At 46.7% G+C, this 12,119-nt stretch overlaps 1 protein-coding gene across 1 annotated transcript in view; it reads left to right on the forward strand.

Moving 5' to 3' along the window:
• Positions 1-10,800: 10,800 nt before the first annotated feature.
• The window catches only part of NME8 (NME/NM23 family member 8), a 2,398,321-nt gene continuing 2,397,002 nt past the window's right edge, over positions 10,801-12,119 (forward strand). The window contains exon 1 of the mRNA XM_069613833.1: positions 10,801-10,861. The gene's annotated coding sequence lies outside the window, so the exon portion shown is untranslated. The remainder of the gene's footprint in view (positions 10,862-12,119) is intronic.

Genomic DNA, 12,119 nt, shown 5'->3' on the forward strand with positions numbered 1-12,119 from the left:
TAAGTTGCCCAATGCTGGTAACTCATACACTCTGTTTGAGAAGCAGTTGCTGGCATGTTATTGGGCCCTTGTTGATACCGAGCAAATGACGGTGGGCCATGATGTATTGATGAGGCCAGAAATACCAATCATGCAATGGGTACTGAGCTCAAGAAGCCAGCATAATTAAATGGAAATGGTAAATTCAAGAAAGAGCCAAATCAGGGAATGGTGGAGTTGCGAAATTACATGAGCAAGTAGCCAACATACCGCCCTCAGATTATATACCACCAGAAGCGCCTGAAAAACGCGAGTCTCCCGTGAAATGGGGAGTACCTTACAGCGATTTGACCGTGGAGCAAACAGAGCATGCCTGGTTCACGGATGGCTCAGCCCGATATGTGGGAACTGAGCAATACTGGAAAGCAGTGTCGTACAATCCCAAGACAAAAAGATGTTGACAACGTCAGGGAAAGGGAAGAGCAGTCAGTTTGCAGAGCTTTACGCAGTTTACCAAGCATTGAAACAAGAGACCCCTGGTCGATGTCATGTGTACACAGATTCATGGTCAGTGGCGAATGGATTGGCGGTGTGGTTGCCAACGTGGCAAAAGAATGGGTGGAAGATTCATTCAAAAGAGTTGTGGGGAAAAGAACTGTGGCAAGATATTGCAGAAATGTTATCACAAAGTGAAGTCACTGTGTATCTTGTGGACGCGCATTGTGCCACAGACTCATTAGAACGTTGGTTTAATTCTGTTGCAGACGAACACACCAAGATTTCATGTGTGGATGCAGAGGCTCAGGAAGACGATTTGGAGGGTTTGGCCAAGTGGGCTCACCAGAAATGTGGGCACCTTGGAGAAAAGGCTACTATCAGGTGGGCACAAGCTCAAGGAATCAGTCTTCCTTTAGAGGTAGTGAAAACGATCATTTTGCAATGTCCAGTGTGCCAACACCAACAGCATAGACCTATCCCTCAGATTGTTCGGGGTACATTGCGAAGAGGAAAACTACCAGGTCAAATTTGGCAGATTGATTATAACGGTCCCCTGCCAATCAGTAAAGTTTGTCAGTATGCATGCACTATTGTGGATACATATTCAGGCTATCTGATGGTTTTGCCGGGCAAGCGTGCAACACAGCTGAACACTATCAGGTTGTTAGATCAGATCATATTACATTATGGAGTGCCTTTGCAGATTCAAAGTGACAATGGGTCACATTTCAAAGGCAAACTGATACAGGAGTATTGCCAGGAAAAGAGCATTGAGTAGATACCACATGCCTTATTACCCTGCTGCTTCAGGGCTGATTGAACGAATGAATGGGTTGTTGAAAGAACAGCTGCGCAAATCTGGAGATGGCAATTTGGCAGGCTAGCGTGATTATGTGTTTGATGCAGTGCAAGTATTAAACAATAGGCCTGCGAATGAGCATGAAACTCCTTTGATGCGGCTAATGACTCCTACTTTACAGATTCAACCCAATTCAGTCGGAGAAACCCTATTGTACTGGGAAATTACCCCGGGTTCTTTAGCTCCCTATCGGGCAACTCCAGAGTCAGCAGGAGTAGACTTGCATTCCCATGAAGAAATCAGATTAGACCCAAGAGGGATTGTTGTAATTGAAACAGATATTGGAGTACAAATTCCCCCACAGCATATGGGTTGGATTGCCCCTAGATCTGGCCTAGCATTGAAGGGAGTTCAATTGTTGGGCGGGGTAATTGATGCCGATTACCAAGGTGAGATCAAAGTCATCCTGATGAATAGTGGGGACCAATTGTTATCGATCCACAAGGGTGATCAGGTGGCCCAAATGATTATCATTCCCGTTAAGTTGTCCATGATTAAGAAGGGGGAGCCTCCTACAGTGTTAACTACCCGTGGGGATCGTGGTTTTGGCTCTTCAGACAGTATGGTACCGGGTGCGAAGGTGTGGGAGGAAAGGTCAAGTGGCCCACCAGTGCCCGCAGATGTCATTGTGTCAGGCAAAGACCAAGTAGTTTTAGTCATGGAGCCCGGTAGAAAGAAATGGCAATATGTGCCCGCAGACAAATGTTACCTGAGAGAGTGATATACAACACTGATATCTCTTTTCTGGGTTTGCCTTGTAGATCCTGTGTCTGGCTGGTGTAATTGTGGTACTAAATGGACTCCATTTGGGAGAGTTAAACAGCATGCTGCTACCAACGAAAAATGTCGCATCTGTGCCAGTGATCAAGGGGATACTGATAGTGATGAGTAATGTTGTCCAAAAGCAGCATTATGCCGATGCTGAAAAGCCAGCCAGACCAAAGACATGGATTCGTGAAATGCGGCAAACACGTTAGGAGCAAGTGAAAACAACCTTGATGCCAGTCATGCAAGAGGCATCTTCAGGACGGCGAAAACATTCTCCCATGATTACACAAACGGAGAATATGTGGATATATCTGCCACAACAGGTGCTCAACATAACGCACTTTTGCCTTACTGATGTGCCCAATGCTGAAGCCTTACTAACTACGTGCTTAGTAGCAGTGCCGACGCCAGTTCCAGTTCTAAAGCATATTTTCGGCGTCACACACAATGATTCTTTGGGGTAAGATTCTGATATTAGGCAAGCTTTTTCCGTCTATGAGTACTGCAGATTTTGCCAGGAAACCGATAGCAAATGAAGAAATTTGACACGTGTTATAACCTATAATATAACCCAAGGTGATGTGTGCTACCTTATGACATGCAATGCACAAGAAATTGGCAAATGCCAACAGCTCGATTTAACCAAACTGCAAAATCATACGATGTTTGAGCAATTATGTTCGTAAGTGCCACGCACATGTACCAGTGTAAATAATAATATGTCTTGTAATCATTCAGTGATAGCTGCCAGTCATTTGAATCATGTGAAACTTCCAACAGGATGGCTCTTTTCATGTGGCAACATCACATACACTTATATTCCAGCTAACATTTCCGGAGGTCCATGTGCCTTAACTCGATTAGGACTAATGATGATCCCTTTACACCGAGCGATAATTCGAGGCAAAAGGTCAACTTTCGAGTCTGTTGGTCTATCTCCCGATTGTGTTATCAGAAGCTGAGGTTCTAGCATTAACCCTTTCATTAGTGGGAATTTGGGTTTTAGCTGCTGGGGGTTACAAATATTTGATTAAATTAGCATGTTTAGTAGACAAAGGCCTTAATCATACTTCTCAGGCATTAGAGGAATTACTCCTTGATAGTCAAGTTATTAGAAAAGCAACTTTGCAAAACAGAGCTGCTGTTGATTATCTATTGCTAAAGCATAATTTAGGGTGTAACGCAGTTGAAGGTATGTGTTGTTTCAATCTAAGTGACCATTCACGATCCATTGGAAGTCATATTCGAGGTTTGAGGGATCTCATTTCTCAAGTGTCCCAAGATCATACTGGGAATTGGTGGGATTGGTTATTTTCATGGTTTCCTGATGTTGGGGGTACACTACGTTACGCTTTTGCTTGCAATTGCATTATATTAGCTATCATAATAGCTTGTTGTTGTTGTATTCAATGCATTCCTAATTTAGTTTTAATGTTTCGTCGGTTTCAAAGACCGGCTCCTCTGCCACTGGGCTATGGAAGATAAATATCCAAGGGTGGAATTGTTATGCTTGAGCTAAAACATGGCGCTGGTGTGCAGTGCATTCTGGGAGCGCTCGGAGCCATGATGGATATTTACTTCATGCCTCAGTGAAAAGCTGCACGCATTTTGCTGAGAGTTAGATTCACGGTGCTGAAGAAAACATGCTTTCCAAACCTGGTATGCAGTCAAGGACATTTCTGCTGGGAAAGCTAACTGTGTTATGTCTTGTTATGAGCTTTTTCGTGGTGCTTGTTTTTAGAGGAGGGAGACACTTTGCTCCTTAAGGGTACTGTCGGTTGACCCAGCTGGCAACCAACGACTGCTCATCAATGCGCAAGTGCGTTGCCAGAAGGTTCGAGAGATCGCCACCCCTTTTTGAAGTGTGCATATATGCGGAACCCCTGAGCGGTCAGGTGAGACTTCAGCCCGAGGAGGACGCTTTCGTCCGGCATACATGTGGGCTGTTGTGCTCTCGGTCTGGCTGTTATCGGGGTCTTCCAGCCGCTTCTGGCGAGATGAGGAATCCAGTTACGCTCACGGTGATGTATTTCCTTTTGAATTCTTTGCTTCTTCTGTGATTTATTTCTATGTTATCACTGGTTGCTTCTAAGTTTTGAATAAATAGCCGTATAAGTCCTCATTATTTTCTAAGAGTGTGTGGTTGCAAGTTATTGCGTCTTACTGCGTTCAAAGTATTGGCTCCATAATTGGATTGGTGATTTATGATTTTCCGTGCACTCTGGAAGAGCAATACACACCCGCTCCTCCCCTTCCCATGTCTCTGTGTCCCCTGTCACATGACATGAGTGTCTGATGACACCACCCCCCGATACTAAACATGAACCCAACTCTAGTTCATTTCCTCAATGAGTCTTTGAGGTTTCTTTTGCACTCTTTGGGGTCTCAGGTCCCCTGGTTCTTCACATGCCTCTTGGGGCCAGGGTGTTGTTTCTGCACTGGATTCTTCTCCGTCCCCTTCATAAGGTGAGTCCCACTCTGCAGTTGGGAAGGGTGAGTATTGATCAGCTACTGGCGCTATTCCAGGCATCCGTCGACAGTGTGATGAGTTTCTAGATGTAGTTTTCCGATCACCTTCAACAGTGATGAGGGACCCCTTCACAAGGACGACTGTCAGAGGTTCTTCTCCAAATGCAGCCATGCTTTTGCGGCTTTGAACTTGTTTTGCTATTACCACATCTCCAGGTTTGAATTCATTTTCTTGTGCCCTTCTCTTCTCATCGACCCCTCTCTTAATTTCTTCCTTTTTCCGGGAGTCTTGCTCTTGCATTTCCTGGTCCTCTTTGTACCTTTCCTCTTCTGGGGTTATGTTGTGGATTCGGGTCCTTATGCTTCTTCCAAACATCACCTCGGCAGGGGTTTTTACTGTGGTGCTGTGATGAATGTTTCGGTAGTCTCTCATGAGCTGGCATAACATCTTCTCTACTGACTCTCCGGTAAATCGCGCAATTTGCACTGCTCTCTTGATGTTGCTCATGAGGCGCTCTACTGTGCAGTTGGCCTGGGGCCACAGCAGCGTTATTTTCCTGTGGTGGAATCCCATGTATTCAGAGAATGTCTTAAAGTCCTGCCCTGTAAATGGGGCCCATTGTCCGGCTTTATTACCTTCGGGATGCCATAGATGGCGAACATTCTGTTGAGAGCAAGAATGGTGTGAAATGCTGAGGTGCATGGCACGATTTGGATGTCTGTGAAGCGAGAGTATTCATCTACTGCCACGAATATATGTTCTCCCCCATCCAGTCATCCAAAAAAGTCCACAATTACTTCTTTCCATGCTCGTTGGCAAAGCTGTCATGCTCAATAACTCTGGTCTTGTGGATGGGTTTTTGACGGCACAGGTGGGGCAGTGTTTTAGTAGATCCTCTACTTGAGCATTGAGATGAGGAAACCAGAGTTTTTGTCACAGCATCCTTTTTGTGGACACAATGCCCCGGTGTCCTTCATGTGCTAATTTCAGCACCTTACTTCTCAGGCTTTGGGGAATTACTAGTTTGGTGCCCTTTAGCAGTAATCCGTCCTCTGATTTGGCCAGTTCATCCTTTACGGCAAGAAGACAGGTGATGTCTTGCTTGACATCCTCCCTTATGTTTTCCTTCAACTGCCGGGCTTGTTTCCAGTGTCCAGTTTCCAGGCGTCCTTGATCGTTGTTTGTTTCTTGGGCCATTAGGTGGGGCTCAAGCCCTTTTGGGGTGTTCCCTTGTATCACGTAACGGATGTACTGGTCCGCTATGGATGGAGAGGGTTGGCTGTTGCAGGGGTGCCGTGAGAGAAAATCAGCGGGGTTGCGCTCTTTCCCCAGCCTGTGGATTATGTTGAAGTGATAGTCCTGCAGCCTTAATGCCCATGTTGCTATGCGCGGCAGCATCTTGGCTTGTGGATTCCCGTAGATAAACAGCAAGGCCTGATGGTATGTGACAATCGTGAAGGGTTTCCCATATGGGAATAGATGGAAGTGCTCACAGGCCCACAAAACGGCTAGTCCTTCTTTTTCAGCATGTGAGTAGGCTTGCTCGGTCCTGGGCAGGTTTCTGCTGGCACAGGACACACTGTGTCTTGACTGGTTGTCTCTCTTGTCCAGTTGGGTCAGAATGGCTCCAAGACCCACAGGGCCTGAGTTCACTACCAGTTCAATGGCTTTCTTTGGGTTAAAGTATGCCATGTTCTGGATGTCCGAAATGCGTTGCTTCATTAGGTGGAACGCCTGTTGCCATTTTTCCGTCCACTTGAATTCTGCATTTTGCTTCGTGAGTGCCGTGAGGGGTTCACTGACAGATGCAAAGTCTTTGATATAGCGAGTACAATAACTTGCCAAACCACGGAATGATCGTAGGTATGTCGTGGAGTTGGGCGGCTCTTCTTCTGTGAGGGCACTGACCTTTTCTGGGTCTGGTGTCATTCCGTTTGAGGAAAATATGTGTCCAAAGAAACGCAATGTCTGTTTCCTGAACTCACATTTGTCCTTGTTCAGGGTGAGGTGAGCCTCCTGTAGGGCCATGCACACTCTCATGAGTGTGTTATCGTGTTGCTCTTGGGTCTGCCTGAACACTAGAATGTCATGACTGTAGTTCAGGCAGTTGGGTATATGTTTAATGACAATGTGTATCTCGGATTGGAATATTTCTGCCGCTGACGAGACACCAAAACTGAGGCGCATGTACCTGTATAAGCCCAGGTGGGTGGCGAATGTAGTGATGTATCGGGATGTTCTTTTGAGCTCCAGTTGATGGTACCCCTTGTTGCGGTCTAACTTGGAAGAGGTAGTTGCTCTGTTTAGGAGGTGCACCATGTCCATAATGCATGGGGCTTGGTGGCGTTCACAGAATATGGACTTATTTGGCCCCTGCATGTGCACGCAGATGCAGATGTTCTTTGAGTCCCTGTTGGTCACGGGCACTATTGGGGATACCCACGGTGTGGGACCTTCAGACGGTTTGATGATGTCTGCTTCCAGTACCTTTATTAATTCTTCTTCCACCTGCCTTTGTATGTTTATGTGGATTCCCTGATAATGCTGTGCCACTGGGGTTATTCTTGTGTCAATGTGCAGTTGCATCTGACGGCCTTTCAATTTTCCCAGTCCTTTGAAAAGTGCCGGGAACACCTGTTCGATGTTTGCATTGGGATCCAGGGATTTGTGCACCATAAGCCGGTAAAGGACGTGAATGAGGCCCATGTCAATTGCGGCCTTGTAGCTTAGAATGCATCCGCTCTTGGTGGCGGCTTCTAGAACGTGCATGGGGATTTCTTTGGATTGCCCTTTGTAGTTTCACGATGCTGTGAAGTAACCCTTTCACGGTAGGGGTGTTTTTGAGCCATATGGGTAGATTTTTGTGGGCCGCTGGCATGGGGCATGCAGTATGTTATGGTAGAATTCTTCACTTATTACGTTCACAGTGGCTCCCGTGTCTACCAAGAACTCAGCCACTGTCTTGTTGATTTGTGTCATCAGGGTCGGACTATGCTCTTTTGCTGTTGGGTTACCTAAAGCATATAGGTAGCCTTTCATCTGTGGCTCTTCCCTTTGCTTTTCTTGTCTTCGTGAAGGTTCTTCCGAGGACGCACTCGACCCGCTGTCGGACTGAGATTGTTTGACCAGGTATAGGATATACCTTCTGTGCCTTCTTCTTGGTCGGGAAGTGGGTGGTCAGCTCTCTCTCCAGTCTCCTGATGTCCGTTCTCGTCTTCTTTCCGGTCACTCCTCTTTGTGCCAGCGTTGAGGGGCTTCCTGTGCTTGTCTGGATGCTCGGGCAGACTCTGTGGCCTTTGTTATTTGCCTTGAGACGGTTTTCCGCTCCCTCCTTCACCTCACATTTTTCTTCGGAATGTTGCACACTGCCTTGTAGTGGTTGTCTCCTCCACAGGCTGCACACTGTTGGCCCATTGCGGGGCACTGCCCTTCGTGTGGGTATTCATGGCCGCATTGATAGCAGAAAGCAGAACAGCTCAGCATTCCCCTTTGAGGCCCCTTTCAGTTAGTTGATGCTCTCATGCCTGCGTGAGTGATCTTGATGTCCTCCAAAACTTCTACCTGTGCAGTCAGTGCAGCATCTGAGCGAGCTAGGCCCAGGATCTCCTCCAGGTTGCGTGGCTTCTGCAGAAGTCGTTTCCTGAAGTCTGCCCGAGCACCCTACTATTATTTGTGAGCGTAGTGCTTCTTCATTGGAGTAAAATCACAATGTTTCATTTTCAGCCTTAAACGCATTATGAATGCGTCCATGGTCTCACCTTTGGTCTGTTTGGTGGTGTGGAAGATGTGTCTCTCGTAGTCCACGTTTGTGTGAGGTGTGAAATAGTCTGTGAGTGTTGATTTTAGGCTTGTGTATGTGTCGGTCGCTCACGTGGGGAGTTTGTCCACAATGTCTCTGACGTTAGAGCCAATCGAAAATGTCAATAGGCTGTGCTTCTTGTCTTCATCTATGCGGCCAATGGCGTTTAGACATACTTCAAAGTCTCTCAACCACCTCTTCCAGCGCGGGCCTAATGTGCCAGTGTCTGTGAGGTCGGAGCTGGTGGGTAGCTGGGTCATGAGGCTGTCGTCCATCCTGGCAGGGAGTGCCTGGGCTGGTGTCAGCGGGACGGTTAAAGATTCATCCAGGGGCATTGTGACTGACTAGGCAATTTTAACAGGCTATGCCCCTGTGGTGGTCGCTGTAGAGATTGCCCCCTCCGGACTGACCTTGTTTTGTGGGTGTGGGGCCACGTGCTCCTGTGCGCTGGCGGTCTCAGCGTGCTGTTAGCTCTTGAAGCACGTGCGTCGTGGCCTCTTCCTGTGGTGCAGTCGTGCTCCCTTTTTCTCTTGATGGGCCTGGAGCCTGGGTATGCGGTCGCTGTGGCCCCTGTAGTTGTGGCAGGCTTCGGCTGGTTGGGCTGGTGGGCCCCGGCCTGCAGTGTTGGTGGGCTCTGGCCTGCATTGTTTGCTTTTTCGTCCGTCTCCGGCCTGCAGTGTTCAGGTTTGGGAAGGCTGCGGTCTGCTCTGCCAATATTTTAAATTTTTTGCAGGCTCCGGCCCACGGTTTTGCTTTTTTGTCCGGCTCGGGACTGCAGTTTTACTTTTCGGCGGGCTCTGGCCTGCCGTATTTTGAATTTGGTGGGCTGCGGCCCGCTCTTCCAGTTATGTGCGGGAGATATACTCGACTGCTTCTGGTGTTACGTTTGAGGGGAGCCCCTGTGCTCCAACTTGCGTGGAGACGTTGCAGTTGGCGGCAGAACTTGCTCAACCACCCGGTGCTGATGTTGCGTGAGAGGGTTGTGCCGCCCTCCTGCGGGGAGCTGATGCTCCAACCCACTTGTACAACCCGTTGCCGTCGGCGGGAGATGACACTCGACTGCCCGGAGTTGTCGGGTGAGATGGGGGGCTACTCTGCCCACCCGCGGGGAGCCGCAGTGCTCTATAACCCGCTTCTCACCTTAGGCGGGAAACTTCTTCTGCCTTGCTGGTGGCGCTGTTGCTCAAGTGGCTTCTTCGTTCCAAAACCACGAGCGCAGGGTGACACAAACGTTCCGGGTTCGTAGACGCCTCGTCGCCAGTGTAGAATCTCAGGTGGACCTGCCATATTCCTCCCTGGCCTTAAGCATGCATACAATGGACATACGAGCTGGGAGGCGGAGAGCGGTTCTAACACACCTTTATTCTTCAGCATCAACAATCAGAATGACTTCCCTTCCCGTGTCCCCTGTCACATGACATGAGTGTTTGACGACACCACACTTTCCAACAAGGATCCTGATTGGGAGAATCATTGTAAAATGCATTGGGGTTAGAATTATTTTAGGAGGAAGGCAGTAAAAAATAGCAACATTTTTGCTAACAAAATCGGGAGTATCCCGCCTAAATCATTAGGTTTGGCATGTATGTTATTAAAGACCAACACAGAACCATTAGGTAAGTTCACTCACTGCATTGCTTCTCCTGCTGTTGCTGGGGGCAGAACATTTATTTTCCTGAGTGTGGCGCGTCCCTGGCTGTGCATGGTTTCATTTGTGTATTTGGGACAGTTTAGGCTTAAAGAGAGCAGAAATGTGCCAAAACGACATCACACAAATCTCTAATCGCAAAGGAACCTATCAAACCCTATCAGGTTTAGTTTCCTGTCATTTTCAATTTGTATAACGTTCTGCATATAGAGATGTCTATTATAAAAGACACATGCTAGTACAAATATGAAAATATTAACATATCATTAAAACAAATTACGCAGAATAAAAATACTTCAAATGCCCATAACTAACGGAATGAAGAAAATGTGTTTTCAGGAATTTTCATACAAATGATAGCAACACAGATAAGAAATATTTTGGCTATACATTTACCTGCTGACAAAAGAAGGTGAAGGGTTCTTCGGCCATTTTGACCCCCAGCATGGCGGCCAAAGCTTCTACATTCCAAAAGAAGTTAGCTCTCTAGCACTTTATTGGACGCATTCATATGGTAAATATATACGCAAACCCTTCTTATTAATAAACCCTCTGACAGGGTGGTTCCACTGTGTCGTACAGGTGTACTTTTGGTAGGACATATACTCGGACTACCCGCTAAATTCGTATACAGAACGACACAGCATTTTGAAAGGTGTGTGCTAGAAAATCTGTCAATGTAATCCCTCACACAAACAGACCGAATTTGAAAAAGGATTATCACGCGTACGATTCACTAGATTTAAAAGTCTAGTGAATCGTGAATGGTTTCTCCCAACAGCTTTCTTTCTACAGATGCCAGTACAGTGAAGAGACTATGCAATAGTGGGCGAAGGTTAGGTACGTTTCCAAATTGTTCAGGGCATTTATATATATATATATATATATATATATATTTTTTAAACTTTTTCAAGCCCTGGCATTTCTGTGGGAGTTTAAGTAAATTTGTGATGGATAATAGCGTGTATGGACGTAATACTTCCCGAGTCCTCACTATAAATAAATGTAGCCCAATGTAATAAGGATATAAACGAAAGATATTCTGAAAACAGCGCAATGCCAATTACTGTTTATCAATGGAGCTACGTATGAGGTTTCCAACAAATAATAAACATGCCTTTTTCATCACCCACTAATAGACCTAGGCCACGCTCCTACAACCAGCCTGAGTATATTAAGGAAATGGCAAAAAAAATCTATGTCTAGACCTGACTCTTCTTTTTATACAGTCCAGGTTTTAACTTTGAATTTTGGGATTTGTAGTCCTGGAGTTCCCCATTACAAACCCAGGACTATACATCCCAAAATGCAAAGTTAAAAACAGGACTGGTCTAGAGTGTTGCGAATGGCTAGAATAATGACCTGGTTACTTACTGGTTATATGTATTACTCCTAGTCCTACTCTTCCTTATCACAGTACTTGCTTGTGAGGCCCCCGACTTCCATCTCAGTAATCCATTCCATTATCTGCTTTTACCTAGAACTCCTTCCCAATTTTTAACCATGCTCTGGCGTGTCCCCATGTCAGTTGCGCTGAATCCGTGGGGACCCTATCGCTGCTTATGTTGGTCATGGTGTGGTAGTGTGCGTCGGGTCTTTGCTTCCAAGTGGGCCCTATCCGTCATATATACGTTTCTAGTAGCTCCCAGTATTTGTCCCCTTTCGTTGGGTTGAGCCTATTTTGTCTTTTGAAGGCCGCCCTTTCAAGTCGACATGTTTTGGACAGTGTGGAAGTCCATTCGGTGGCCGTGGGTGGTGTTGCTGACTTCCAGTGTATAATCAGTAGTTTCAGTATCATTGTGTTCCGGGTGAAGGCGATATTTGCCCCCCTCAATGTCTGTCAGTTGCAGATGTATAGTGCGCCAGTACGGGGTGATGGCGAGACATGTCCATAGTATGTGCCCCATTGTCCCTGTGTCTTTGCACTCTCTCCAGCATAAGGCTGTAGGTTGGAGCCCCATTTTGTGTAGTTTTGCTGGGGTATAGTATAATCGTTGTAATATCTTGTATTGCATTTCCCTGTTTTTGAGGTTGATGGAGGATGCAGGGATGGCCGAGAAGCAACTCTGCAGGTCTGTGGCATTGACTGGGGTTCCCA

This window comes from Ambystoma mexicanum, chromosome 5p (assembly GCF_040938575.1).
Source record: "Ambystoma mexicanum isolate Mex_15411 chromosome 5p, UKY_AmexF1_1, whole genome shotgun sequence".
Lineage (NCBI taxonomy): Eukaryota > Metazoa > Chordata > Amphibia > Caudata > Ambystomatidae > Ambystoma > Ambystoma mexicanum.